Source organism: Arvicanthis niloticus, chromosome 28 (assembly GCF_011762505.2).
Source record: "Arvicanthis niloticus isolate mArvNil1 chromosome 28, mArvNil1.pat.X, whole genome shotgun sequence".
Taxonomy (NCBI): Eukaryota; Metazoa; Chordata; class Mammalia; order Rodentia; family Muridae; genus Arvicanthis; species Arvicanthis niloticus.
The window spans coordinates 24,720,633-24,742,320 of record NC_133436.1 but is presented as its reverse complement, the minus strand read 5'-3'; the positions used below and the strand labels follow the sequence as shown (position 1 = coordinate 24,742,320).

The 21,688-nt window shown below is 34.1% G+C and overlaps 1 long non-coding RNA gene across 1 annotated transcript; it reads right to left on the bottom strand.

The window, feature by feature from the left end:
• Positions 1-292: 292 nt before the first annotated feature.
• Positions 293-14,792, bottom strand: LOC143439975 (uncharacterized). The gene is made up of 3 exons (XR_013107924.1): positions 14,674-14,792; positions 1,159-1,342; positions 293-348 (listed from the first exon to the last, which is right to left on the bottom strand). It is a non-coding gene; the product is annotated as an uncharacterized LOC143439975 (long non-coding RNA).
• Positions 14,793-21,688: the final 6,896 nt, after the last annotated feature.

The window sequence follows — 21,688 nt, the reverse complement described above, 5'->3', positions numbered from 1 at the left end:
TTTCTTCTGGACATATCTTGTTTTTCATTTAGGCAGTTTATTTTGTTTTCAATAATTCATATGGCTATACACTTTTCATACTCTTCCATTTATCTCAATACACACACATATGCACACACACACACACACACACACACACACACACACACAATATGGATATCCAATGGATAAATTTTAATACCAGTTTCTCTTTGTTAACTTAAAAATATCAAGCAACAGACTAAGTTGTTCTTCCTTTCTTTTCTCTCATGTTTTATTTTTCTTCTTTCTCTTCTCATCCTTTGACTTTCCTCTTCAATTTTCTCCTCATCATTTGTTCCCCAAATATTTTCTCCTTCTTCACAGACTCTGAACCCAACAAAGACATAATAATTTGGTGATTGATCCAAAGTATTAAAAACTAAAATTCTCCTGGTATACTGATTGGTAACTTAAGTGATAAAAGGAAAGAGGAGAGAAAAGGAGAAATACAGACAGGCAAACACACATGCATTCCAACCCAAGGTAGTTAACCATTCCCCAAAACAAACAGGCAATAAATAAACTAATACTAGCATAATGTAAAGAAAGAACACACACACACACACACACACACACACACACACACACACACACAACCACCAAGAGAGACAGAAAAAAAGAGGGAGAAAGAGACAGAGACTAAGACAGAGAGAGAGAGGGAGATGCAGTGAGAGGGAGAGAAAGAAATAGATCATTTAGAGAGACATTTCTATAGAAAACGGAGAACAACTTGACTGAAACCTTACATTTGTGACAGAAAAAAATCATGAGAAAAAAATGCTTGCATTCTTTCAGAATGCAAAACAACTCTGAACCTGGCTGTAAAATATAAAGTAATATTTAATTATTATGAATATCTATAGTGTGTAGGAGGAGCTAAGGTGGGAGGAGTAAGGAGAGGAAGAGGAGGAGTAAAGAGAGGAGAAGGAAAGGAAGAGAAGGAGCTAAGGGAGAGACAGAGAACAAGAGAGGGGGACATGGAGGCTGATGTTCGCTTGTCTGTAGCAGTCAAAGGTAGTTGGTATATCTAGGTTGGGTATTGGGTTACACCTCTGATTGTAAGGGCATCTTGTTACTGATCATTACTAAATATATAAGCCTTTGAATAATTTAAGCATTAGAGTCACATTTTCTTACTGGATCCACATGGTTGGCGGGATGGTCTGGGCAATGCCCAGCCTTGCAGAGACATCATGGAAGATTGGCAGAGCCATTTTCCACGCTGATGTCTCCTGGGTGGCAGGGCTGGTGTTTCTGGCTGGCCATTTCACATGGTGGCTGAGCTAGGCAGAGACGCAGCAGCAGAGACAGTCAGTTTGATCTGTGGACATTTTTAAATAATTACTTCAAAATTAGTCCTATCTCCTCACCTTTTCAAATTTTGCTTACGTTTTTGAGTTTTACATCTTGCAAGCTTTTCACCTGATATTTCATTATCTATTAAATTCTTGAGTTGGAGTTCAATCTAGATATTAAAGTGACATCATTTTATATACCCGTCCTTCCCAAAGCTGAATTTGTTTATATAAAATATTGTTTACATTTTTGCATGTAAATGAGAAATAATTATAAATAATATCTGATACATTTATTATACAAAGTTTTGATTTTCATTAAGACAATTTGTTCTAAAGTTTAATTATTTTAATGAATTACAATTTTAAATTTTTTCACCATTGCTTTTGAAGACTATGAGTTGATTTTAAAAAGCTTTGAATTTACTTATTTTCAAATTATTATAAGGTAGGCAAAATAGAATACAAAGTCATTTCACAACTACTCAAATTTAAAATATTGAACAAAAATACTCAAACCCTACCTTTATCCAAATTTCAATTTTAACACCAAATACATACATACATACATACAGACAGACAGACACATACACATACATACATAAAACATAAAACACACACCCCATAATAAATGCTGTCCTATCATTTTTTTTCTCTTATTGGGGGTACTGACCATATGTAGTTGTTTAAATTTTAATTTAATCTAATTAAAATAAAATAAATTATATCAAATTTGGTTTTGCAGGCAAATAAGCCATTCAGAAAATCTCCAGGAGTAAGAATAGGCAGTGAGTGCCACTCTGAATAGTGTAAACACAGAACTTTATAAATCTTCTCCAAGCATCCTACTGATCAGAGTAGGAAAATTATATAATAAAAGGGGAAATCAAATAGTGATTTGAACAAACAGAAGGGAAAATAACACCCTTTTTGTTTTGCATGGATTTCTTTACTTAGTGTGTCATTAAAAACTAGAATATTCACAGGATGGCAAATTTATCTTAGAGAGATGTAAGAAGGGAGAGACTTCATTCTTTAGCTCTCTCCAAAGGACATAGGTCAGAACACAGAAGTTCATCATGTAAAAATTTTCTTTTACAATGAAGAAACAGTTTGTTAATAATGGCCCCCTTCTGTTTCTTCCTCTTTTGTTGCAGAATGAATTACAAAAAACAGAAGGTTCAGAAAGAAAATCTTTTAATGAATATCATTGATTATAGAAACAGAAATAGAAGGCTGGTGAAATGGTTTCATGATTAAGAGTACACATTGTTCTTTTAGAGGACTGACATTTATTTCCCAGAATTCACCTCCATTCATAACCACTTATAACTCCAAATCCAGGTTATCTGAAACCCTCTTCTGTGCTCTTTGGCAGTATCCATATATGAGAATACATGCACACATGAATGGGACACACACAAGCACTTGAACACACAAATAAAAATTAAATAATAAATCTTTAAAAAACAGTGAGAAATGAAGTTGTAGTAATTCAGAAAAGAATAAAGCCTAAAATTTGTCATTTTTTTTCAATATGATGCCCAATGCAACACCATGAATTATAAAACATTTATTTCAAGAAGATAGGATTTTAATTTAGTCAAGTATTGTTGACAAAGAAGCATCAGTCTTTCACTTCTAGCTTATTAGATTTTGATTGCTTTTGTGTGATCATCTTCTATATTTGATTCATGAAAAAAGTCTATATGTGCACTCAAATTGGGATAAAATGATTGGTACATATTAATGTCCTATATTCAATCACATCTAACTACCATTTAAATGTGTATTGGGTAAAATGCTAATAAAGAGAGATTGTTTGATAACCTGTCATTGAATGAGAAATATTAAAATACACAATAATGTCATAATTCAGAAAGTAAAAGACTTATTGCTGACACACATTCGGAACTTTTCAGGATAGAAAGACATATAAAACTTGCAACAATTTGAAAGTAAGTCCCTTAATAATTTAAAATAACTACTAACCTTAATTTATACCCTATGACATTTTTCAGAAAGAAGTAAAGACAACTTCTATTTAGCAGAGATGGGGAGAATATCAAACACGATATTTTTCCACAGCCTTTCTAATCATTTAACATCTTAGTGTAGTTGTCAAGGTGAAGAAGTCTCATAATATGTAGAGCATGGTATGGTGGATCTCCCTTGTAAGTTTAATGCTTGGATAGCCTAAGGCAGGATGGTTTTCATAACTTTGCTATGGGGGTTACAGAAATACATTGCTCCTAAACAAACCAAAAGAAAATGCAGTCTAGAGAATAAATGCCTAAAAATTTAAACATTATAGTATTCATTTGCCATTAACAATAAATAAGATAGCTAAATGTTATGTGCACCTGTTTTATCTGGGTTAGACACAGGTATCATTATTATAGGCATCTATTATCAACTCTTAGGAGATGAATTTGTATATCGAGAGAGAGAGAGAGAGAGAGAGAGTACCAGACAGACAGAGAAAGAGAGACAGAGGGATAGAAAGACAGAGACACCGACAGAGAAGACAGGGAGACAGAAAGACAGAGAAGAGATAGAGATAGAGAGACAGCAGGCACTCATGGTTTCCCCCCCAACAAAAAAACTTCACTATCTCCAACAAGGCACCTCTTATCCACAATATTATGAAGCAACAATGGATGTAATTTGGAACTCTCAGGTTTTATTATTGTGGATGACATGCTTGGCTTATTGTCTACAGTATATCTTTCTGTGAACCGCTAAATTGTTGCAGGATGTCTTCTGTGACACAGAAGGATACATGTTGCTCACAATATTATACAAAATATGAATATGTTATAATACAAATAGTAACTTTAGGCTGATGAAATGGCTCAGCATTTAAGAAAACTGGTTCTTGCGTACCCAGTACCCACACACAGAAGGTTACACCTCCTATAAATCCAACTACAGAGCATATAACTTTGTCTTCTGGACTCTACAGAACATAATAAGCACAAATAGATAAACACATATATAGACAATTTTTTCCAGTTTAAAAAATAATCACTTAGATTTGAATACAATAACAATGAAATGTAATTTTAGAGATATTGCATTGATGTTCAAAATGGTTTTCTAAGATAGTGATGAGTAAAATGTTTTAAATGCATATATCCTTTTGAATGGCTTGTTGAATATGATGAAAGAAACTGAGAAATTTTCAAGTATAGGAAGAGGAACATTCTGATTATAGAAAATCTTCTTTCATGATGAACTGTATTTTCTCCAAAGTAATTCACAGCATTCTAGTCAAAACACAAGTCACAGGCACCAATAATCAAAATATAATATGAATAAGGGTAAACAAAGAATGGTTAAGCCTTGTTGAAAAATGATGAAAAGTTCTATTGGGAAGGAAGGAAGGAAGGAAGGAAGGAAGGAAGGAAGGAAGGTAGACAGGCATATTCTACATGAAAAGATAATTTACAAAGTCATAAAAATTTAAAAGATCATTTTGGTCTCAGAGACAAACAAAAAATTAGATAAATAGAGAGAAGATTGATGCATATATGCAAAGATTCAGTAGATAGCTGAGTGTACGTGCTAGCTAGACAGAGTATGCCACTGTAACTAGGTAGAAATGATCTGGGCATTAGTGATTTTCATGAGGTTAAGTTTTATACCTACATTTAAAACCAGACCAAGAGGAAACTTCAGATAAATTAAGAAGTATCCTTGCCCTCCAGGTAGAAGATAATCATTAATACATAGAAACCAGAAATCTGCTATACCGGGGGTACTGTCAATCTTCTGCCACCCCTCCTCATATCTTCACTAGACCTGAAAAACCTCAACTATATAGACTACCTTACCTTCCACATTCATCTTCCCTGTTGACTGAGCTCTCTGGGCAAAGCCAAGGTGCCCTGAGCAGCCTGCTATCACATGGGGAACTTCATTCTATCAATAACTCTTCCTAACCTTCATCAGACCTGTGACTCCTGAACGATACAGGTAAATGTACATTCTCCCATCCTTGGTCTTGGAACCCTCTCCGCCAAGCCAAGTATCCCTGAGGACCCTGTTCTCCCAAGGGAACACCCATTCTTCTACAACATTTCCACCCACCCCACCTTAATCAGTACTGCATCCCCTGAACCATATAGAACTGCAGGTCCTAAACAATACAAACCTGCAGAATTGGAACCATACAGAACAATGACATCCTTCAGAGAGATGCAATACAAGGACAATTGAACTTTATTTCCTTCTCAACACTTAGCACAACAAGAATATCCAGGGATCAAAATTATCCAGAGGGCTAAAGGTCCTTTAAAAAAAAACCACAAAATCAACAAAACTAAGGGCAATATGACACCTCTAAAGTACAGGTATCCCAATACAGCAAGCCCTGGATATCCTAACGCAATGGAAACACAAGAAGATGACCTTAAATTCAATCTTATAATGATGATAAAGGCCTTTAAAGAAGAAATAAATAAATCACTTAAAGAAATACAGAAAAATACAGATACAATTCTTTAAAGAAGAAACATAAATTCTTTAAATACATACAGAAAAATACAATTAAAAAGGTGAAGCAAATTAGTAAAACTGTGCAAAACCTTAAAGGGGAAATAGAAGCAAAAAAGAAAACACAAACTGAAAAGAAATACCTAGACAAGAGACCAAGAACAACAAATGCAAACATCAACAACAGAATACAGGAGATGGAAAAAAGACTCTCAGGCATAGAAGATACAATAGAAAAAATTGACACATTGGTCAAGAAAGGTGTTACATCTAAAACATACCTGACACAAAACATCCAGAAAATCCCGAATACCCTGAACTAAGAATAATAATAGGAATAGAAGGAGGTGAAGAGTCCCAATTCCAAGGCCTAGAAAATATTCTCCACAAAATTATAAAAGAAAACTTTCTCAACCTAATAAAAGTGATTCCTATAACCTACAAGAATCTTTTTATTGGTTACTTTATTTATTTATATTAAAATGTCTCCCTTCCTAGTTTCCCATCCACAAACACCCTTTCCCTTTCATCCTCTGCCTACCTCTATGAGAGTGCTCTCCCACCCACCTACAGACTCACACCTCAGAGCCTTAGACCAGGGAATGCCCCTTCCCTGGTCATTGAGCCTAGATGGGACCAACGGCCCCCCACCATTGATGTCAGATGAGCCAATCCTCTGGAATATACCCAGCTAGAGCCCTGGGTCTCCCATGTGTATGCTTCGGTTGGTGGTTTAATCTCTAGGAGCTCTAGGGGTTCTGGTTGGTTGATACTGTTGTTTTTCCTTTGGAGTTGTAAACCCCCTCAGTCATTGCCCCAACTTCTTCATTGAGGTCTCCGCACTCAGTCCAATGTTTGGCAGCATGCATTCACATCTCTATTGGTCAGGATCTGGCAGAGACTCTCAGGGGACAGCCATACAAGGCTTCTGTCAGCAAGCTCTTCTTGACATCAACAATAGCATCTGGGTTTAGTGTCTGCAGATGCAAGGGATCCCTAGGTGAGGCAGTCTCTGGATGGCCTTTCCTTCAGTTTCTACTCTACTTTTTCCCTATATTTCCTTTTGACAGGAAGAATTATGGATCAATATTTTTGAGGTTGGTCAGTAGCCCCATCTGTCAACTGGGAGCTGTGCCTATTTATCTAGTGGATATAATCTCTACAAATTCTACAGGGAGACCCTTTGTTATGTATTTTGGCCAATATCCTCACTGTTGGGTCCGGGGAATCTCTTGGGTCCTTCGAGTCTGGGACTTTCAAGAATCTTATAGAACACCAAATAGACTGCATCAGAACAGAAAATACCCTTGCCACATAATAATTATAAACATAGATTATACAGAACAAAGAAAGAATATTAAAAGGTACAAGGGGAAAATCAGGTAACATACAAAGGCAGATCTATCAGAATTTCACCTTACTTATCAACAGATACTCTAAGAGCTGAAAGAGCCTAGACATCTTACAGTCTCAAAAAAAAAAAAAAAAAAAAAAAAAACCACTGGTGTCAACCTAGACTATGAGATTACAATACCTAGCAAAATTTTCAATCACTAAAGGTGGAGAAAACAAGATATTTCAAGAAAATTCCAAATTCAAACAATATCTATCCACAAATACAGACATGCAGAAAATACTAGAAGGAAAAATCCCACCAAAAAGTATAACTATATCCAGGAAAAATTAGGAAATAAATAACTCCATACAAGCAAAAACAAGAAAAGCACATACACACCAACACCAACACCATCAAAATAATAGAAAATAACAATTATTGGTCATTAATATCTCTCAACATTATCAGACTCAATTCCCCAATAAAATGATGGAGCCTAACAGTATGGATATAAAACTAGGAACCATCATAGTGCTATACACAAGAAATATACCTTAGCAATAAACATAGAGGAATAAATTCAGAGGAAAGGGCTGGAAAAAGTTTTCCAAGCACAGAGATCCAAGAAGCAAACTAAAGTAGCCATTCTAATATCTAATAAAATAAACTTTCAACCAAAATTAATCAAAAGAGATAGAAAAGGACACTTCATGCTCATCAAAAGGAAAATCTAACAAGATATCTCAATTCTGAATATCTGGGCCCCAAAACACAAGGGCACACAGATTTGTAAAAGAAACATTGCTAAGGCTTAAATACTACATTGAACCAAATACATTAATAGTGGGAGACTTCAGTACCCCTTTCTCACCTATTTACAGGCCATCCAAAAAACTAAACAAAGAAATAATGCAGCAGACATTATAAATAAAATAGCGCTACCAGACATCTGTAAAATATTTCACCAAAACAGAAAAAGATATACCGTCTTCTCAGCACATCATGGGTCCTTCTCTAAAATTAACCATAGAGTGAGACATAACTCAAGCCTCAACAAACAGAAGAGAATTGAAATAAGGCCTTGTATCTTATCAGACCATCATAGATCAAAGCTGGACTTCAACAGACACACCAGAAAGCTTACATACACATGGAAATTGATCAACTCTCTACCCAGTGATTTCTGGTAAGGAAAGAAATTAAAGACTTTGATTTCTAGAATTCATGAAAATGCAGGCACAACATACTCAGATTTATAAGACACAGTGAAAGCAGTACTTGAAGGAAAGTTCATAGCACTAAGTGCCTCCATAAAGAAAATAGAAAATTCTTGTACCAGCAATTTAAAATTAAATATGAACACTCTATTAAAAAGAAAAAAAAAGCAAAAACAAGAAAACAAGTACACCAAAGAGTAGAAGACAAGAAATCATCAAAATCAGGGCTGAAATCAGTCAGATAGAAACAAAGAAAACAATATAATAAATCAACAAAACCAAGAGTTGTTTTTTTAAGAAAGTCAACAAGATAGAAAAACTCTTAGCCAAACTAATCAAGAGACAGAAAGACAGTATCTAAATAAAAAAAATAAGAAATGAAAAGGGACTCTTGGGGCTCTTAGACTCTGAACAACTAACCAAAGAACATTCGCAGCCTGGACCTAGGCATCCCCACACATATGTAACAGATATGCAGCTTAGTCTTCATGTGGGTCCTGAACAACTGGAATAGAGACTATCCCCCAAAATGTTTTCTATCTGTGGAATGTGTACTTCTATCTCAGATACCTTGTCTTGACATAGTAGAAGAGGTGCCTAGACTTGCAGATACTTTAAGAGCCACAGTAAGGAATACCCAGAGGGACATAACCCAATCAGAAGAAAAGGGGCAGGGGATAGGGAAAGGACTGTGGGAAGGGGTGACCAGGGTGGGCACATGAGGAGAATGTAAAGGGAATATGTAAAAAAGTATATATATTAAATTAAAAAAGACATAGAAACCATAAATCAATTGACCTACTTCAACATAAATAAAAATTACATAAAGATAAAATATAATGCAAAAATCACACAAATAAGTAATAGTTATAACATACCACTCCAAAAATATCTTTTATCCAAATTATATAAGCAATTTTTGCAGACCAGTAAGAAAGATATCTCCACAGCACAGAAAAATAGATTACAGCATCACCATTTAAACAAATAGAAAACTTGGAAATACTTTTCATCATATTTGTTTACAGAAAAATGAAAACTAATTTTGTAATGAGATCTTATTAAGGAATAGGTTTGCAAATGCTAAAATAAACTGACAATACAAAATGTTGTCATGGATACAAAGTAGCGAGGAATCTAATACATTGCTGACAGCTTTATAAATTACTATAAATACTCTGAAGCCATCTGACAGCATATACTAACAGGAAATATTTTAAGACAGTAATTCACTCTTATACAAATAAACTTTGGCATAAAATATGAAAATAAATATACATACAGCACAATTTAGTAATAGAACTAACTTCACTATCAATAATTGAACAAACAGGACTATGTTGATACATTTATGCAATGAAACATTATATGAGAAAAATGAATGAATTATCATTACACATCGATATAAACACTGTGCTATGAAATATAAATGAAAATACAAATGTATTACACTTTATAATTTTTTTCTATACAAACTGAAAAACTCCTGAGCAATATATTATTTAACAAGAAGCAGATATATAAGAATGGTAAAATAACTGCTGTTGGTTTTTAAAAATCTAGCATGCTTACTCAGTATTCAACACAAACATTTTTGGTTCAGTTTTTCTTTCAATTTTTTAATTAGTAAGATGTATTTATCAATAGCATATATAAAACATATTATATATATGTAATATGTATATAAATATATATGTATGTATTACTGATCAGTGACAGCTACACACTTCTAAATAGGTTTTAAACCACACTGTTCAATCGTCTCAGTCACCTGCCATAAACTTTTCTGATAAAGATCATTATGAAAACATGCATACGTTTGTCTATCTATCTATCTATCTATCTATCTATCTATTGATCAATCTATCGATCTATCTATGTATTTATCTGTCTATCTGATGGATAATAAATACTTCCATGATTGTAGCCCCATTTTAATAATAATTATCTTAAAACATAAATAGGCTTCTACATTAATACAAAAGAGAAGGGAAAAACAGCATTAGGCAAATATTTATGGTCATAACTTACTAAACAAATAGGCTACCTGATTACTGAGTCTGTCAACAACTTTTTTGAGCTAAGAATCTGTTGGGAAGAACAACTTTAGTTTTTCTCCTTTATTCTATGCTAAAAATCTCAAAGGCTCATCTTCGAGGAAAATAAACAAGATTTAAATTTGTCTGAAAGCAACATGTGTATGTGTCAGTAAGTCTGGATGTGAGATAATAATCACTGTTATTCAGAAACGAGACAGAAATAAACAAAAGTAATCTATCATAAAAGAAAACATCACTAAATATCATGCTTAATTGAATTTTTAAATACAGTGTCACTACCCAAAGACAAGATGGAGAATTATCCTTAAAAATAGAAGGAAACATAGTCCAGCAATGAGGTACTCAAAACAAAAAAATATGCTTGATTTTTTTAAATATAAAAGTCAAGTAACAGTGCCAGGTTCTTGTCTAAGAGTATAGCAAAATATCATTAGAAACCAGTTCTTTAGCTTTTTTTTCTCTGGGCATTTTTTTTCTATCCTGGGTCTCCTAACAATTAAGCCTCTGGTTTCTGCTCCTCCAGTATTTGGTTGTAAAATGCTTTTTCCCTTTTTCTGAATGGAAATGTAGGATAAGTATATAGGGAAGGATCAGGGGGGCTTAGGATAGAGGAGAGATGTGATACTCCACTCATTATGTAATATATAAAAGAATAAAACAATATAACTGTAACAATCCAATAAGGTAGGAACATGCTACATCTAGCCATCTATCTCCATTGTTAACTTAAAACTATTCCAAGTTTCCCCCAGAAAAATTTTCCCAATGGTCTTACTCTTACTAAATGATTATTTTCGTTGTTATTATTTTTATTGATGCTTATTTTGTTTTACCTTTTGTTTTCTTTCATGTTTTCAGACAGTAATTTTTACCTATGGGGCTTCATCTGCATTTCAAAATGTTCTCAAGTTGTTAGTTCTTCTGCTTCATCTTCTGGAGTTCTGGGATTGAGTGATGTTTTTGTGTTTTTTATATATTTTTTATTTTGAATCAGGAGACACATAAAAAAATGAGAGTGGAGTCTGGGACAGTGTCAGCTCATCACAAGAAAGCAGAAGACAACATCCAGAAACAGTTTCATAGGGTCTTCCCAGCTTATGGGTCCACTGATGTGTATTATTGCTATAAATATATATATATATATATATATATATATATATATATATATATATGAGCATCATGAATGACATGCCTTAAGTACTGTTGAATGAAATGGCATTTTCTGAATGACTAATATTGATGGTGGGGGCGGGTGTGCTTTATGTCTGTAAGCACAGAACTAGGGAGGTAGAAGCACACAGACATCTATTAGTTTGAGACCAGCATGGTCTCCATAATAAGTTCCATGTTATCCATTGTTACACAGGAAGACCGAGCTGCAAAAAAATCATAATGTTTGACGTAATTAAACTATGGAAAATACTTCTTTAAAAAGCTTCCATTTTCACATACTATTTGAGAAAGCAAAACAGGTCATGAGACTTTTGCTCAACTGATTAACTATTCATCTTCTATTCTCTGTAGTATACTTATATTTTCTTTGATAAAAACTTAATTCCAATTATTGTTTCTATTTTAGAACAGGAAGAAGATAATTTAACAAAATTATGATGTGGTTCAAATTTAGCATTCAATTCTACTCCCACCAAGCTAAACTCCCCTGGGTGCTCCTTCCCTTTGAATATTAGAAACTATGAAGCTTTGTAAACTACAGCTTAATTTAGAATTATGTTTTAGGAAAAATGGATTATTTTAAAATATTTTTGTAGAGAGTAGAACATAAATTCATACATCATAGAAGTTAAATTTACAGATTCTGAATTTAAAGAGCCAAATTAAAAATAAGTTGATTTAAAATAATAATCTAAGCTAATAATTTATATTTTCTTCTCTTAGATTTTTCATCAGCCTGATTCTTAGTTGAAAATAGGAATTGCCAGAGAACAGTGTCCTTCTTGGCATTTAATTGAAATTTAATTGCAATTTAGGGGCAATTGCAGTTAATTAACATCCTGAGTGGCATTGATACACGAATAAGAAAAGTTTTTCAAAGGAACACTAAAGATATTTGAAGAAGATACAGAGACAATGGTTTTAAATAATGTCTTAGATTGTCTGTGACTTTAGAGTGCATTAGATTAGGGCAATACATGTCTGCAGCTTTCTAGCTAAGGTAGTGAGCCTCAAGCAATGGTTTCCTTTGAGTTATAATTCCTGTTGCTCTTGTGTAAAACTAAGAATTTTGTTCATTTACTATATAGTGTGAAAAAAATACTGGTAACAGTAAAATATACTTTATTGTTGAACAAATGCATAAAAAAATTTAAGGTCTTGCTGGTTTTAAAATATGATATAACATGTATTACACAGTAATTTAACTTTAAATTTATCTTGAGAAATATCTGTACTTAGAATTATGTTACTTTACTAAATCAGTCCCCTCTGTTGTTTTTTTTTTTGTAAATATAATATTTCCCCTAGTAAAGTATGTTTTATTTTCTTTCTTCTATGTTTATCTTAATGGAGGGTGGTCCACTTGATATTTACATAACCTTAATGATGTTATTAAAAATAGTCATTTTGCAAGATAGTCATACTTGGAAAACCTTCATTTTTTTTCTTACTATCTTTGCCTATGTTCAGTGAATCCAGTCTGTTTTAGACAGTGCCTGGAGCATTTTTTTGGAAGAAAGATACAGGTTTTCGTCCATTTTATATAACTTACATTCAGCCAAGTTTTAAAAGGTAATTGAGTGCATGGAAAAGTTTATATAAGAAAAGAATTGTCACAGAAAGTTCCACAAGTAGTTTAAAGAAAATCATGTGACATTGTCACTCAGCTTGTAGAATCATATCTGATGAAAGTTTGCTAAGATATGGCTTATCTAAAATTGTCTGCATAATTTTAAGCCATGAATACATAAACACAATTATAATTCTAAATGTAAAATGTTCAGGTGTCAAATCTGAAGAGGCTGCCAAAATATTAATGGAAAACAGAATATTTGGTACCTAGAACTCATCAATGTCTTTTGAATAATGCTGAAAATTGTGGGAAATAGACAATATTTTTCATGGTGAAGTAATGTTATTATTCAGATGTTGAAATAACATAGAAATATGAAGTGAAAATTAGTTATCATAAGCATTCACTGTTGAGAATTTAAAGAAAAAAAAAAAGACACTGATTGGGGGAGAAATTCCCATATTGTAAATACTCCAAAAGTTTAAGCTCTTTAACATATGAGTGAACTTAATACTGACATAGCTGCCACTGAACATTTGCACTTTCAGAGGAGCCGCAGATATGCTTTGCAAATCTCCAACTTATACTTAAAATATCAATCTTGTAAATAATTCTTTTTGTTCTTCAGATCTGAACTTATGATGATACTATGATAAACACAGAGTGGGACTGGAGAACTGGCCTCAGTGGGAACAGTGTTTGCCATGCAAGTGTGGAGTCAAAAGTTCAATGCTTATACCTCACATTAAATCTAATGTGGTAGTGGGTTTATGATCCCAGGGCTCCTATGCTAAGATGGAAGGCAGACAAGCAAACAAATATCCAGTGAGAAACAACAACAGCAGCAAACAACAAAACATACAACAACAACAACAAAAAACAAAACAAAAATTCCAGCAAGGACTTGGCCTTGTGGAAGGGGAAAATCAACAGTCTGTACCTAAGTTTATCCTTTGACTTGGACCTGCACAAAATTAGGCATATCCACCTGGAGTTATACACACAGAAACACAATGTTTTTAATTAAAAATAACTAGGAAAAAGCTGACAAGATATTGTTAGCTTAATTTTTAGTGGAATAAGCTGTATTGTAAAATATACTTTTTTATTTATGGACCAGCATGATTGCAATTCAAGTTATATCAAATCATACTAGAGAAGGGCTTTGTATGTACATGAAGGTCTTCTAAATCTCATGTGTGTGGTCTATGGGAGGCTGCATGGTTCATATATTTGTACCTTCTTTATTTGAAGATCTTTAAGAAATAAACAAAACTTGACAGCTGCAGAATATAGATCTAGGTTCACCCACAGCAAAATTGATCCAATAAATTTAAATTAAAACTTTCATTAAACATGCATCAGCTTTAAGCACCACTGTTTTAAACATGGTAATGTTTATATAGTTATTATTCCAAGTAGTTATGAGCAAAAGTCATATGGCAGGAAAAATGCAATCTTTAGAATGTCCACACAGAAACCTCTGCATCATCGAACTTACTGTATCCTATGGCTGAAGGAGTTCACTGTTGATTCATCTCAGACAAGCTATTCTGGGTTTTCTTGTGACTGGGGTTCAATCGTGAGAGACCCAAGAGTAGAGAAAACACTTTGGCTATAGAGAGACAGAAATAGTAGGAGATTTTACCATCAAGGCTGGCTCATGGATGGATGAGTTGGCCATCAGTAGCTGAGACAGGCTTGTCATTTATAGAATAAGGAACATTGTGACCTCATGCCCACAACACAAGGGAAAGCTAAACTGTGCCAATCATATGAATGTGCGTGAAGGCAATGTCTCTCCTGGGTCAGCTAGATAAAAACCTAGGTCAGCTGACATATTGATTCTGACCTTGTTAGGATCCATAGGCTGAGACAATTAACTTGACTCATCTCAAGTTCTGACCTTAATAATGGTGAGAAAATGAGTGTGAATGTTTTAAGTCTCTGGGTGGATGATAAATTGCTATAGCAGCAATATAAACATAAAGATAATCCACTAATCCTTTATCTACCTCTCACTTTTTAAAGAGTCACAATTTATTTTAAACAAACTGTGTGAAAAACTCATTTACTTAATATTGTCAGAAATGTCAGTTGGAGTCCCCAATTAGTTGGTATGGTTGTTATAAGAACTCTGTAGTTGCTCTCAGTCTTTCAGTGTTCATTGTTATTCACAGATGGGAAGAACTAAAATGTATGCTCAAAGAAGTCTCTCTAGGACACATATAAAAGAAACAAACATAGAAGCATTATCAGCAAGCAATTGGATTATATGTCTAGAGAGATGGTATAGCTACATATTAACAAAATAGTTTTTCTATACTTTGATCAAGTTATGTCAGATTCATGATGGTTTAGTTGAAAGATGAGAGAAAATGAGGGACAATATAAGTTCTTGGAAAAATTAACCATTAAAGAAAATATGTTGGATAATTATATTTTAGAAGACATATGAAAATATATATTTTCCTGTATATTTTGTCAACATTTTCAAAGATACAGTTCTTTTTATCTCTCATTATCTCATTACAAACCTGTAATACACTGTGATTTCATTCAATATATAATCAGATATATCTACAAAAATAACGTTTCCATTTCTGGAGAAATGTGAGTAGAACAAAATTGGCAACAATTAAAAAAACGCTACTATATTTTCTCATACAACAAAAAAAAACTTTTTTGTTTGTTTTCTGACTTGTTCTCTGTAGATTATTCTGGGTTTGAATTCCAGGATTCTCCTTAATATTAAAGTTATATTTGTATGCCTGTATCCATGTCAAAATAGGGTTGGTCAAGGTTCACAGAAAAGCCACTTCTATTTCTCTTCATTTCTTTTCTTCTAGACTATTTAAAATTCAAAGTAGATAACATGTAGAGAGATCACATTATTTCTAACACTACTGATCAGCTCTCAGTTTAGACTAGATTTTTATATAATAGGATTCTAAATACATAAAATCATGTAGTAAATACTTCTTATGGGGAGACACCTAATTTCATGTCTGGAAAATTTTTGTATTAACTTTTCTAATATGAGTCTTTTTAGATTATTTTCAGTTTGAAGAATTTTTTCAAATAAAATGTACGAGAACAATCATACTTATACAGTGTGCATACTTTCATTTTTAAATTGTAGAATTGTCAGGATGATGAAGATGTATATACATATAAATATCCATACTGTTCTTGAAAAAATATTTCTATCAATAAACAACAAAAAGGTCTTCATTTTATTTTGTGACTTGCTCTCTATGTATTATTTGGCCTTTGAATTCCAAGATCCTCCTTAATGCTGGGGCTATAGGTATGTGCCTGTTTCCTTGTCAAAACTATTTGCCACGGTTCATGGAAAGGACTTGGAAAAGACAAATTTGATTCTGAAATACCTGTGCTGGTTTACAAAAAGAGGTAAGTCAATTTACTATCTCATAAGTAAATACAGCTATCAGATCCTGAACCTCTAATATGTGGTCATAATTTGTAGATTTAATTTGTGCAAACTCCAATTTATGGATCTTTTTATGTGTGTCTTACATACGCACAAATGGGAGCTGATGCTTAGGAATGTGCCAGTGCTTGCAATGGCCAAAAGGAGGCTTTTCAGATATCCTGCTCTATAATTCTGCCATATTCCCTTGAGATGTGAACATTCAGTGAACCTAGACTTGGCTTGTAGCCTACATTCCCCAACAATATTCCTCTCTTTCTCTACCATGGTCCTTGACTTACAAAATGAGATGCAGACACTGAAGACTTTCTCAATAGGAACTTAGCACAGGGCCTCGCATTTGCAAAGCAAGAGTTCTCACCAAGTAAGCCATCATTTCATTCTTTTTTGCTCTTTTTTAAAATTAAAATTGTTTCTATTTAGGTAAAGTTCATACACAGGTACTGTATTTATGTTATTTCCATCTTTTTCTTTTTACACACACACACACACACACACACACAAACACACAACCCGTGCACATTCTCACACATATTTGCTTAGGACTGACTATTGGGTTTAGATAACCCATCAAAAGAAGATTTTCCCTCTTTCAGTAATGTGTACCTCTTCATAAAGGTGTGAGGCCCTGTGAGCTTTCTCCATCCAAACTGCCATAACAGTTGATGTTATCACTGCAGCTTTTCTTGATGTATGTGGGTTTAACTTTCTTGTCATGTCTAGAAAATAATTGTGCTTTTTCAAAATCACGTATTTTTCTTTTTTCTTCCAGAGTTTTAGTAATTTTATATTTAAGAATGACCTTATATTTAAGAATGAAACTAACTTTGTTTGATTTTGAACGTGCACAACAGCGATCTCAGATTTTGTCTATAACTTTCTTCCTCAAAAGGTGTTCCCTTCTGTCCAGTGTCTCTATTTGCTCGTTTCCCTTTCACTTCCCTTGATCAGTTTAGCTATTTTTAAGTCAAAGATGTTTTTGCTTGGTGTTTTATATAAAATAAAATTTTTATTATGTAGTTTTAATATTCTATCCTTATTATTTATTCAATATTTTCAATATAAAAGTATATTGTAAAGTAAGTTCATTAATTTAAGCATGATAAAAACTTCTAAGATTTTGATAAAGATACATTGATAATTTAAAGTGGCAAATATTTAAACCAATGTCCTTTGTATATTTATTAATTTGATTAAACACACTTTAATGTCTTAAAAACATTATTATAGATTTTATTAATTCAAGCTTTGTCAAAAATTATCCATCAATATTTTATGTCTTGGATTTATTAAATTGCTTTACAATTATTTATACCTATAGGTATTTTTGCTCCATGAATGCTTGTATATTTGACTGTACACGCCTTTAGAATTTGCGTTACAGAATACTGTGATTCACCATGTGTCTGCTGGGAATTAAACACAGTTTCTCAAGCAGAGAAGCCACGCTTAGTCACTGAGCCATGATCTAACCCCTGGTGGTTATTTTAATGAATACCTGCAATTTTTTTGTTCATTGTTATTATAAATATATCACGGGGTGTTTATATCAATCACATTTTCTGCATCTTTGATAGAGCAATTCATTAGTTCTAGTATGTGTTTGAGCATCTCTGTAGGTTGTCTGTAGAGACAGTTGTATTTCTTCTCTTTTAAGTTCTGTTCTCTTTGTTATTTTTATTGTCATTTTGAAGCAGTAAGAAACTTCAGTGAAGTTAGAAGAAAAAGTAATAACATCATAAATATTTCTGCCTATTCCTGCCTTTGTGAGAAAGTCATCAATTCTTATTAAAATGGTAAATTGTAGTATTTCTTAAAATGCTCCTAAAAATCAGTAATTATTATCTGTTCTTTTTTTTCACTTGTACTTTTTTTTATATTTTATTTACATTTCAGATGTTATTCCCTTTCCCCATTTCCCCTCCTTAGAAAACCCCTAACCCATGCCCCCTTTTCCTTTTTGCTTTTATACATTTTTAAATGATAATTAAAGGCTTTATAAGTTTGATAATGCTCAATCAGAAGTGTAACCCAATACCCAACCTAGATATATAAACGATCTTTGACTGATGAAGACATGTGAACATCTGCCTCAATGCCCCCCTTCTCTTTCTCTCTCTTTTTCTCTCTCATCACCTAGCTTCACTATTCCTGTTAAAATAAAACTTTTCTCTCAAAATGCAATTAGAGCATAATTATTGCTAATTGTACCAGTGAGGTACAAGATAGTCCTAATACCCAGTCCATCATTTTGTTGACTAACCAGAACCTCTGTCATCTCTCCTAACCAAAACATTTAGTTCTGAACCTGGCTTTTTTCTTGGCTTTGGAATGAATGTCAGCTGAAAACCATCCACTCAGATCTTTTCTCTCAAAGTAAATAGCCAGGATTAGCTATGAACTGTAAGTTTTCAACCCCATCAGAAATCCAGAATGACTGAGTTAACTGAAATTATGGGAAACACTAAGCATAGCTTCCAAAACTTAGCCAATTTATAGAGACCACTGAATACCTGGAAAGCACCTATACTACCAAAAGTTGGAGCATCAAATCTTCAGCCTTCTGGCCCAGAATCATCTGACAGACCTTAGTGATGCAGAATTATTAAGGACTGATTACTCTTTCTAGGCAGATATAATCAGTCGACTATTCTGCAAGTGTGTCCTTTTCTGGACAGCAATTTGTCTGTAGATGGAAAGACGCAATTCTTGCCTAGTGTCTGTCACCACACAACTGGAGTAACTCCAGGGATGCTCAATTTCTTCTTAGAATCCACGACAGGAAGCTGTCAGGAGCAGACAGGTCTCTAATCAAAATGAACATTAATATAGAAATATTCGTAACGTCAATTCTATGGACTTCTGACATTTTGAAAACCAACTATCCATGTAAGGTAACCTGGACCGTTGTCTGTTAACTCCTCTCAGCTATTTCTAGATAAAATATGGAAAACACCCTAACAATAAACTCAAAGCCCTGAATTTGCTAAAGTCCCTTAACTCATAGGCTAACCATCCCAAATCAGTTAAAAAAGTTAAAAAAGACTGGTCTAGGTCTTGTATTCCTAAATGTGTTATACAGGCACAATGCCCATGAGAGTATCAATATTCATCTCACTTTTATATCAATAAGAAGCTCATACCAATGAAAACCTTAAATTTGAAATCAAAGTAAATTTTGTACCATTTAAGAAATTATAACTTCATCTTGATTATAATTATACAGATTTCTACCTATAGGTTATGGCTATGCAATAAGTCCTAGCTAACCGTCCCTGTTCCAACAAAACCACTACTTTTCCCTAGAAAGACAGACCAATATTAACCACCTTAGTCCCCATCCCAGGGAATAGGAGTGCTGACTCCTCTTTAACTTCTTCAAGCTGATTACGGGCATTGAGATATTAGAAGAGGTGTGGGGGGAAGAGTAAATTGATAAGCATCTGATGCTGTGTCTTCACTGCATCCAGATGGAATTCCAGGACATCAGAGGTTTGGGCAGGTCTGCTCAGTGTGCTTGATGAGTAGATACACCAAGGCTGTGTATTCTGCAATATACAATGATCAGAACAAGTTTTAGCATCAAGAAAATTTTTTTTTCCTAGAGGGCTGACATTTTTTTAAAGATGTTGGTTCTAACAACTTTTCTTTTTTTTTCCCTTTTTAAAATTGGTTGTAATATTTACATTTCAAATATTATCCCCTTATCCCATTCCGCCCACCACCCAGGAACCCCTTATCCCATTCCCCCCTCCTTGTGCTTCTATGAGGGTGTGATTTTCCAGTTTCTATGATTCTGTTTCCATTAACATAAACTGCCTCCTAAACTTCTAAATCCTTCCCTTTGTGTTATTAAATCTCCTATTTTTCTTTTTTCTTTCTTTTTTTCTTTCTTTTTTCTCTTTTTCTTCTTTTCCCCCTTTTTATCTCTTTTTTTAATTGGGTATTATATTTACCTTTCAGATTTTATCACCTTACCCCACTTCCTCCCACCATCCAGAATCCTTCTATCTCATTCCCCTCCTCATGCTTCTATGAGGCAGTGCCTGAACCTACCCCACTCACTATTGCCTCCCCACCCACACATTCCCCCCTCCCACTCTGTGTTCCTTTTTTATGGGACCAAGAAACTCCTCTCCCACCTATGCCTGACAAGGCCATCCTCCCCTACATATACTGCTGGAGTCATGGGTCCCTCCCTATGTGCTCCCAGGCTGGTGGTTTAGACCCTAGGGGGCTCTGGTTGTTTGGTATTGTTGCTTTCCTCCTGGGGTCACAAACCCTTTCTGCTCTTTCTGTCTTTTCTCCAACTTCTCCATTGGGAAACCCTTGATCATATCAGTGTTTAGGTGTGAGCATCATCCTCTGAATGTGTCAGTCGCTGGCAGACCTCTAAGGAGACAGCTATATCATGTTCTTGACAGCATGCACTTCCAGCCATCCACATCAGTGTCTAGCTTAGGTGACTGTACATGGGATGATGAATACCCAGGTGGAGTGGTCTCCTGATGGCCCCTCCTTCAGTTTCTGTCCCATGTTTTGTTTCTATATTTGCTCCCTTGAGTATTTTTGTTACTCGTTCTAAGTAAAACTGAGGCATCCCCTCTTGGTCTTCCTTCTTCATGAACTTCATGTGGTCTGCAGGTTGAGTCTCTGCTATTCCAAGCTTTTGGGCTAACATCCGCTTAACAGTGAGTAAATACCATGTGTGTTCTTTTGTGATTGGGTAAACTACCTCAGGATGATAAATTCTAGATCCATCCATTTACCTAAAAATTTCTCAAATTCATTATTTTTAATAGTTGAGTAATACTCCATTGTGTAGATGTACTACAATTTTTGTATCCATTCTTCTGTTGAGGAACATCTTGGTTCTTTCCAGCTTCTGGCTATTATAAATAAGGCTGCTATGAACATAGTGGAGCATATGTCCTTATTATATGTTGGAGTATCTTCTGGGTATATGCCCAGGAGTGGTATAGCTGTATCCTCAGGTTATTTCCAGTTTTCAGAGGAACTGCCAGACTTATTTCCAGAGTGGTTGTACCAGCTTACAATCCCA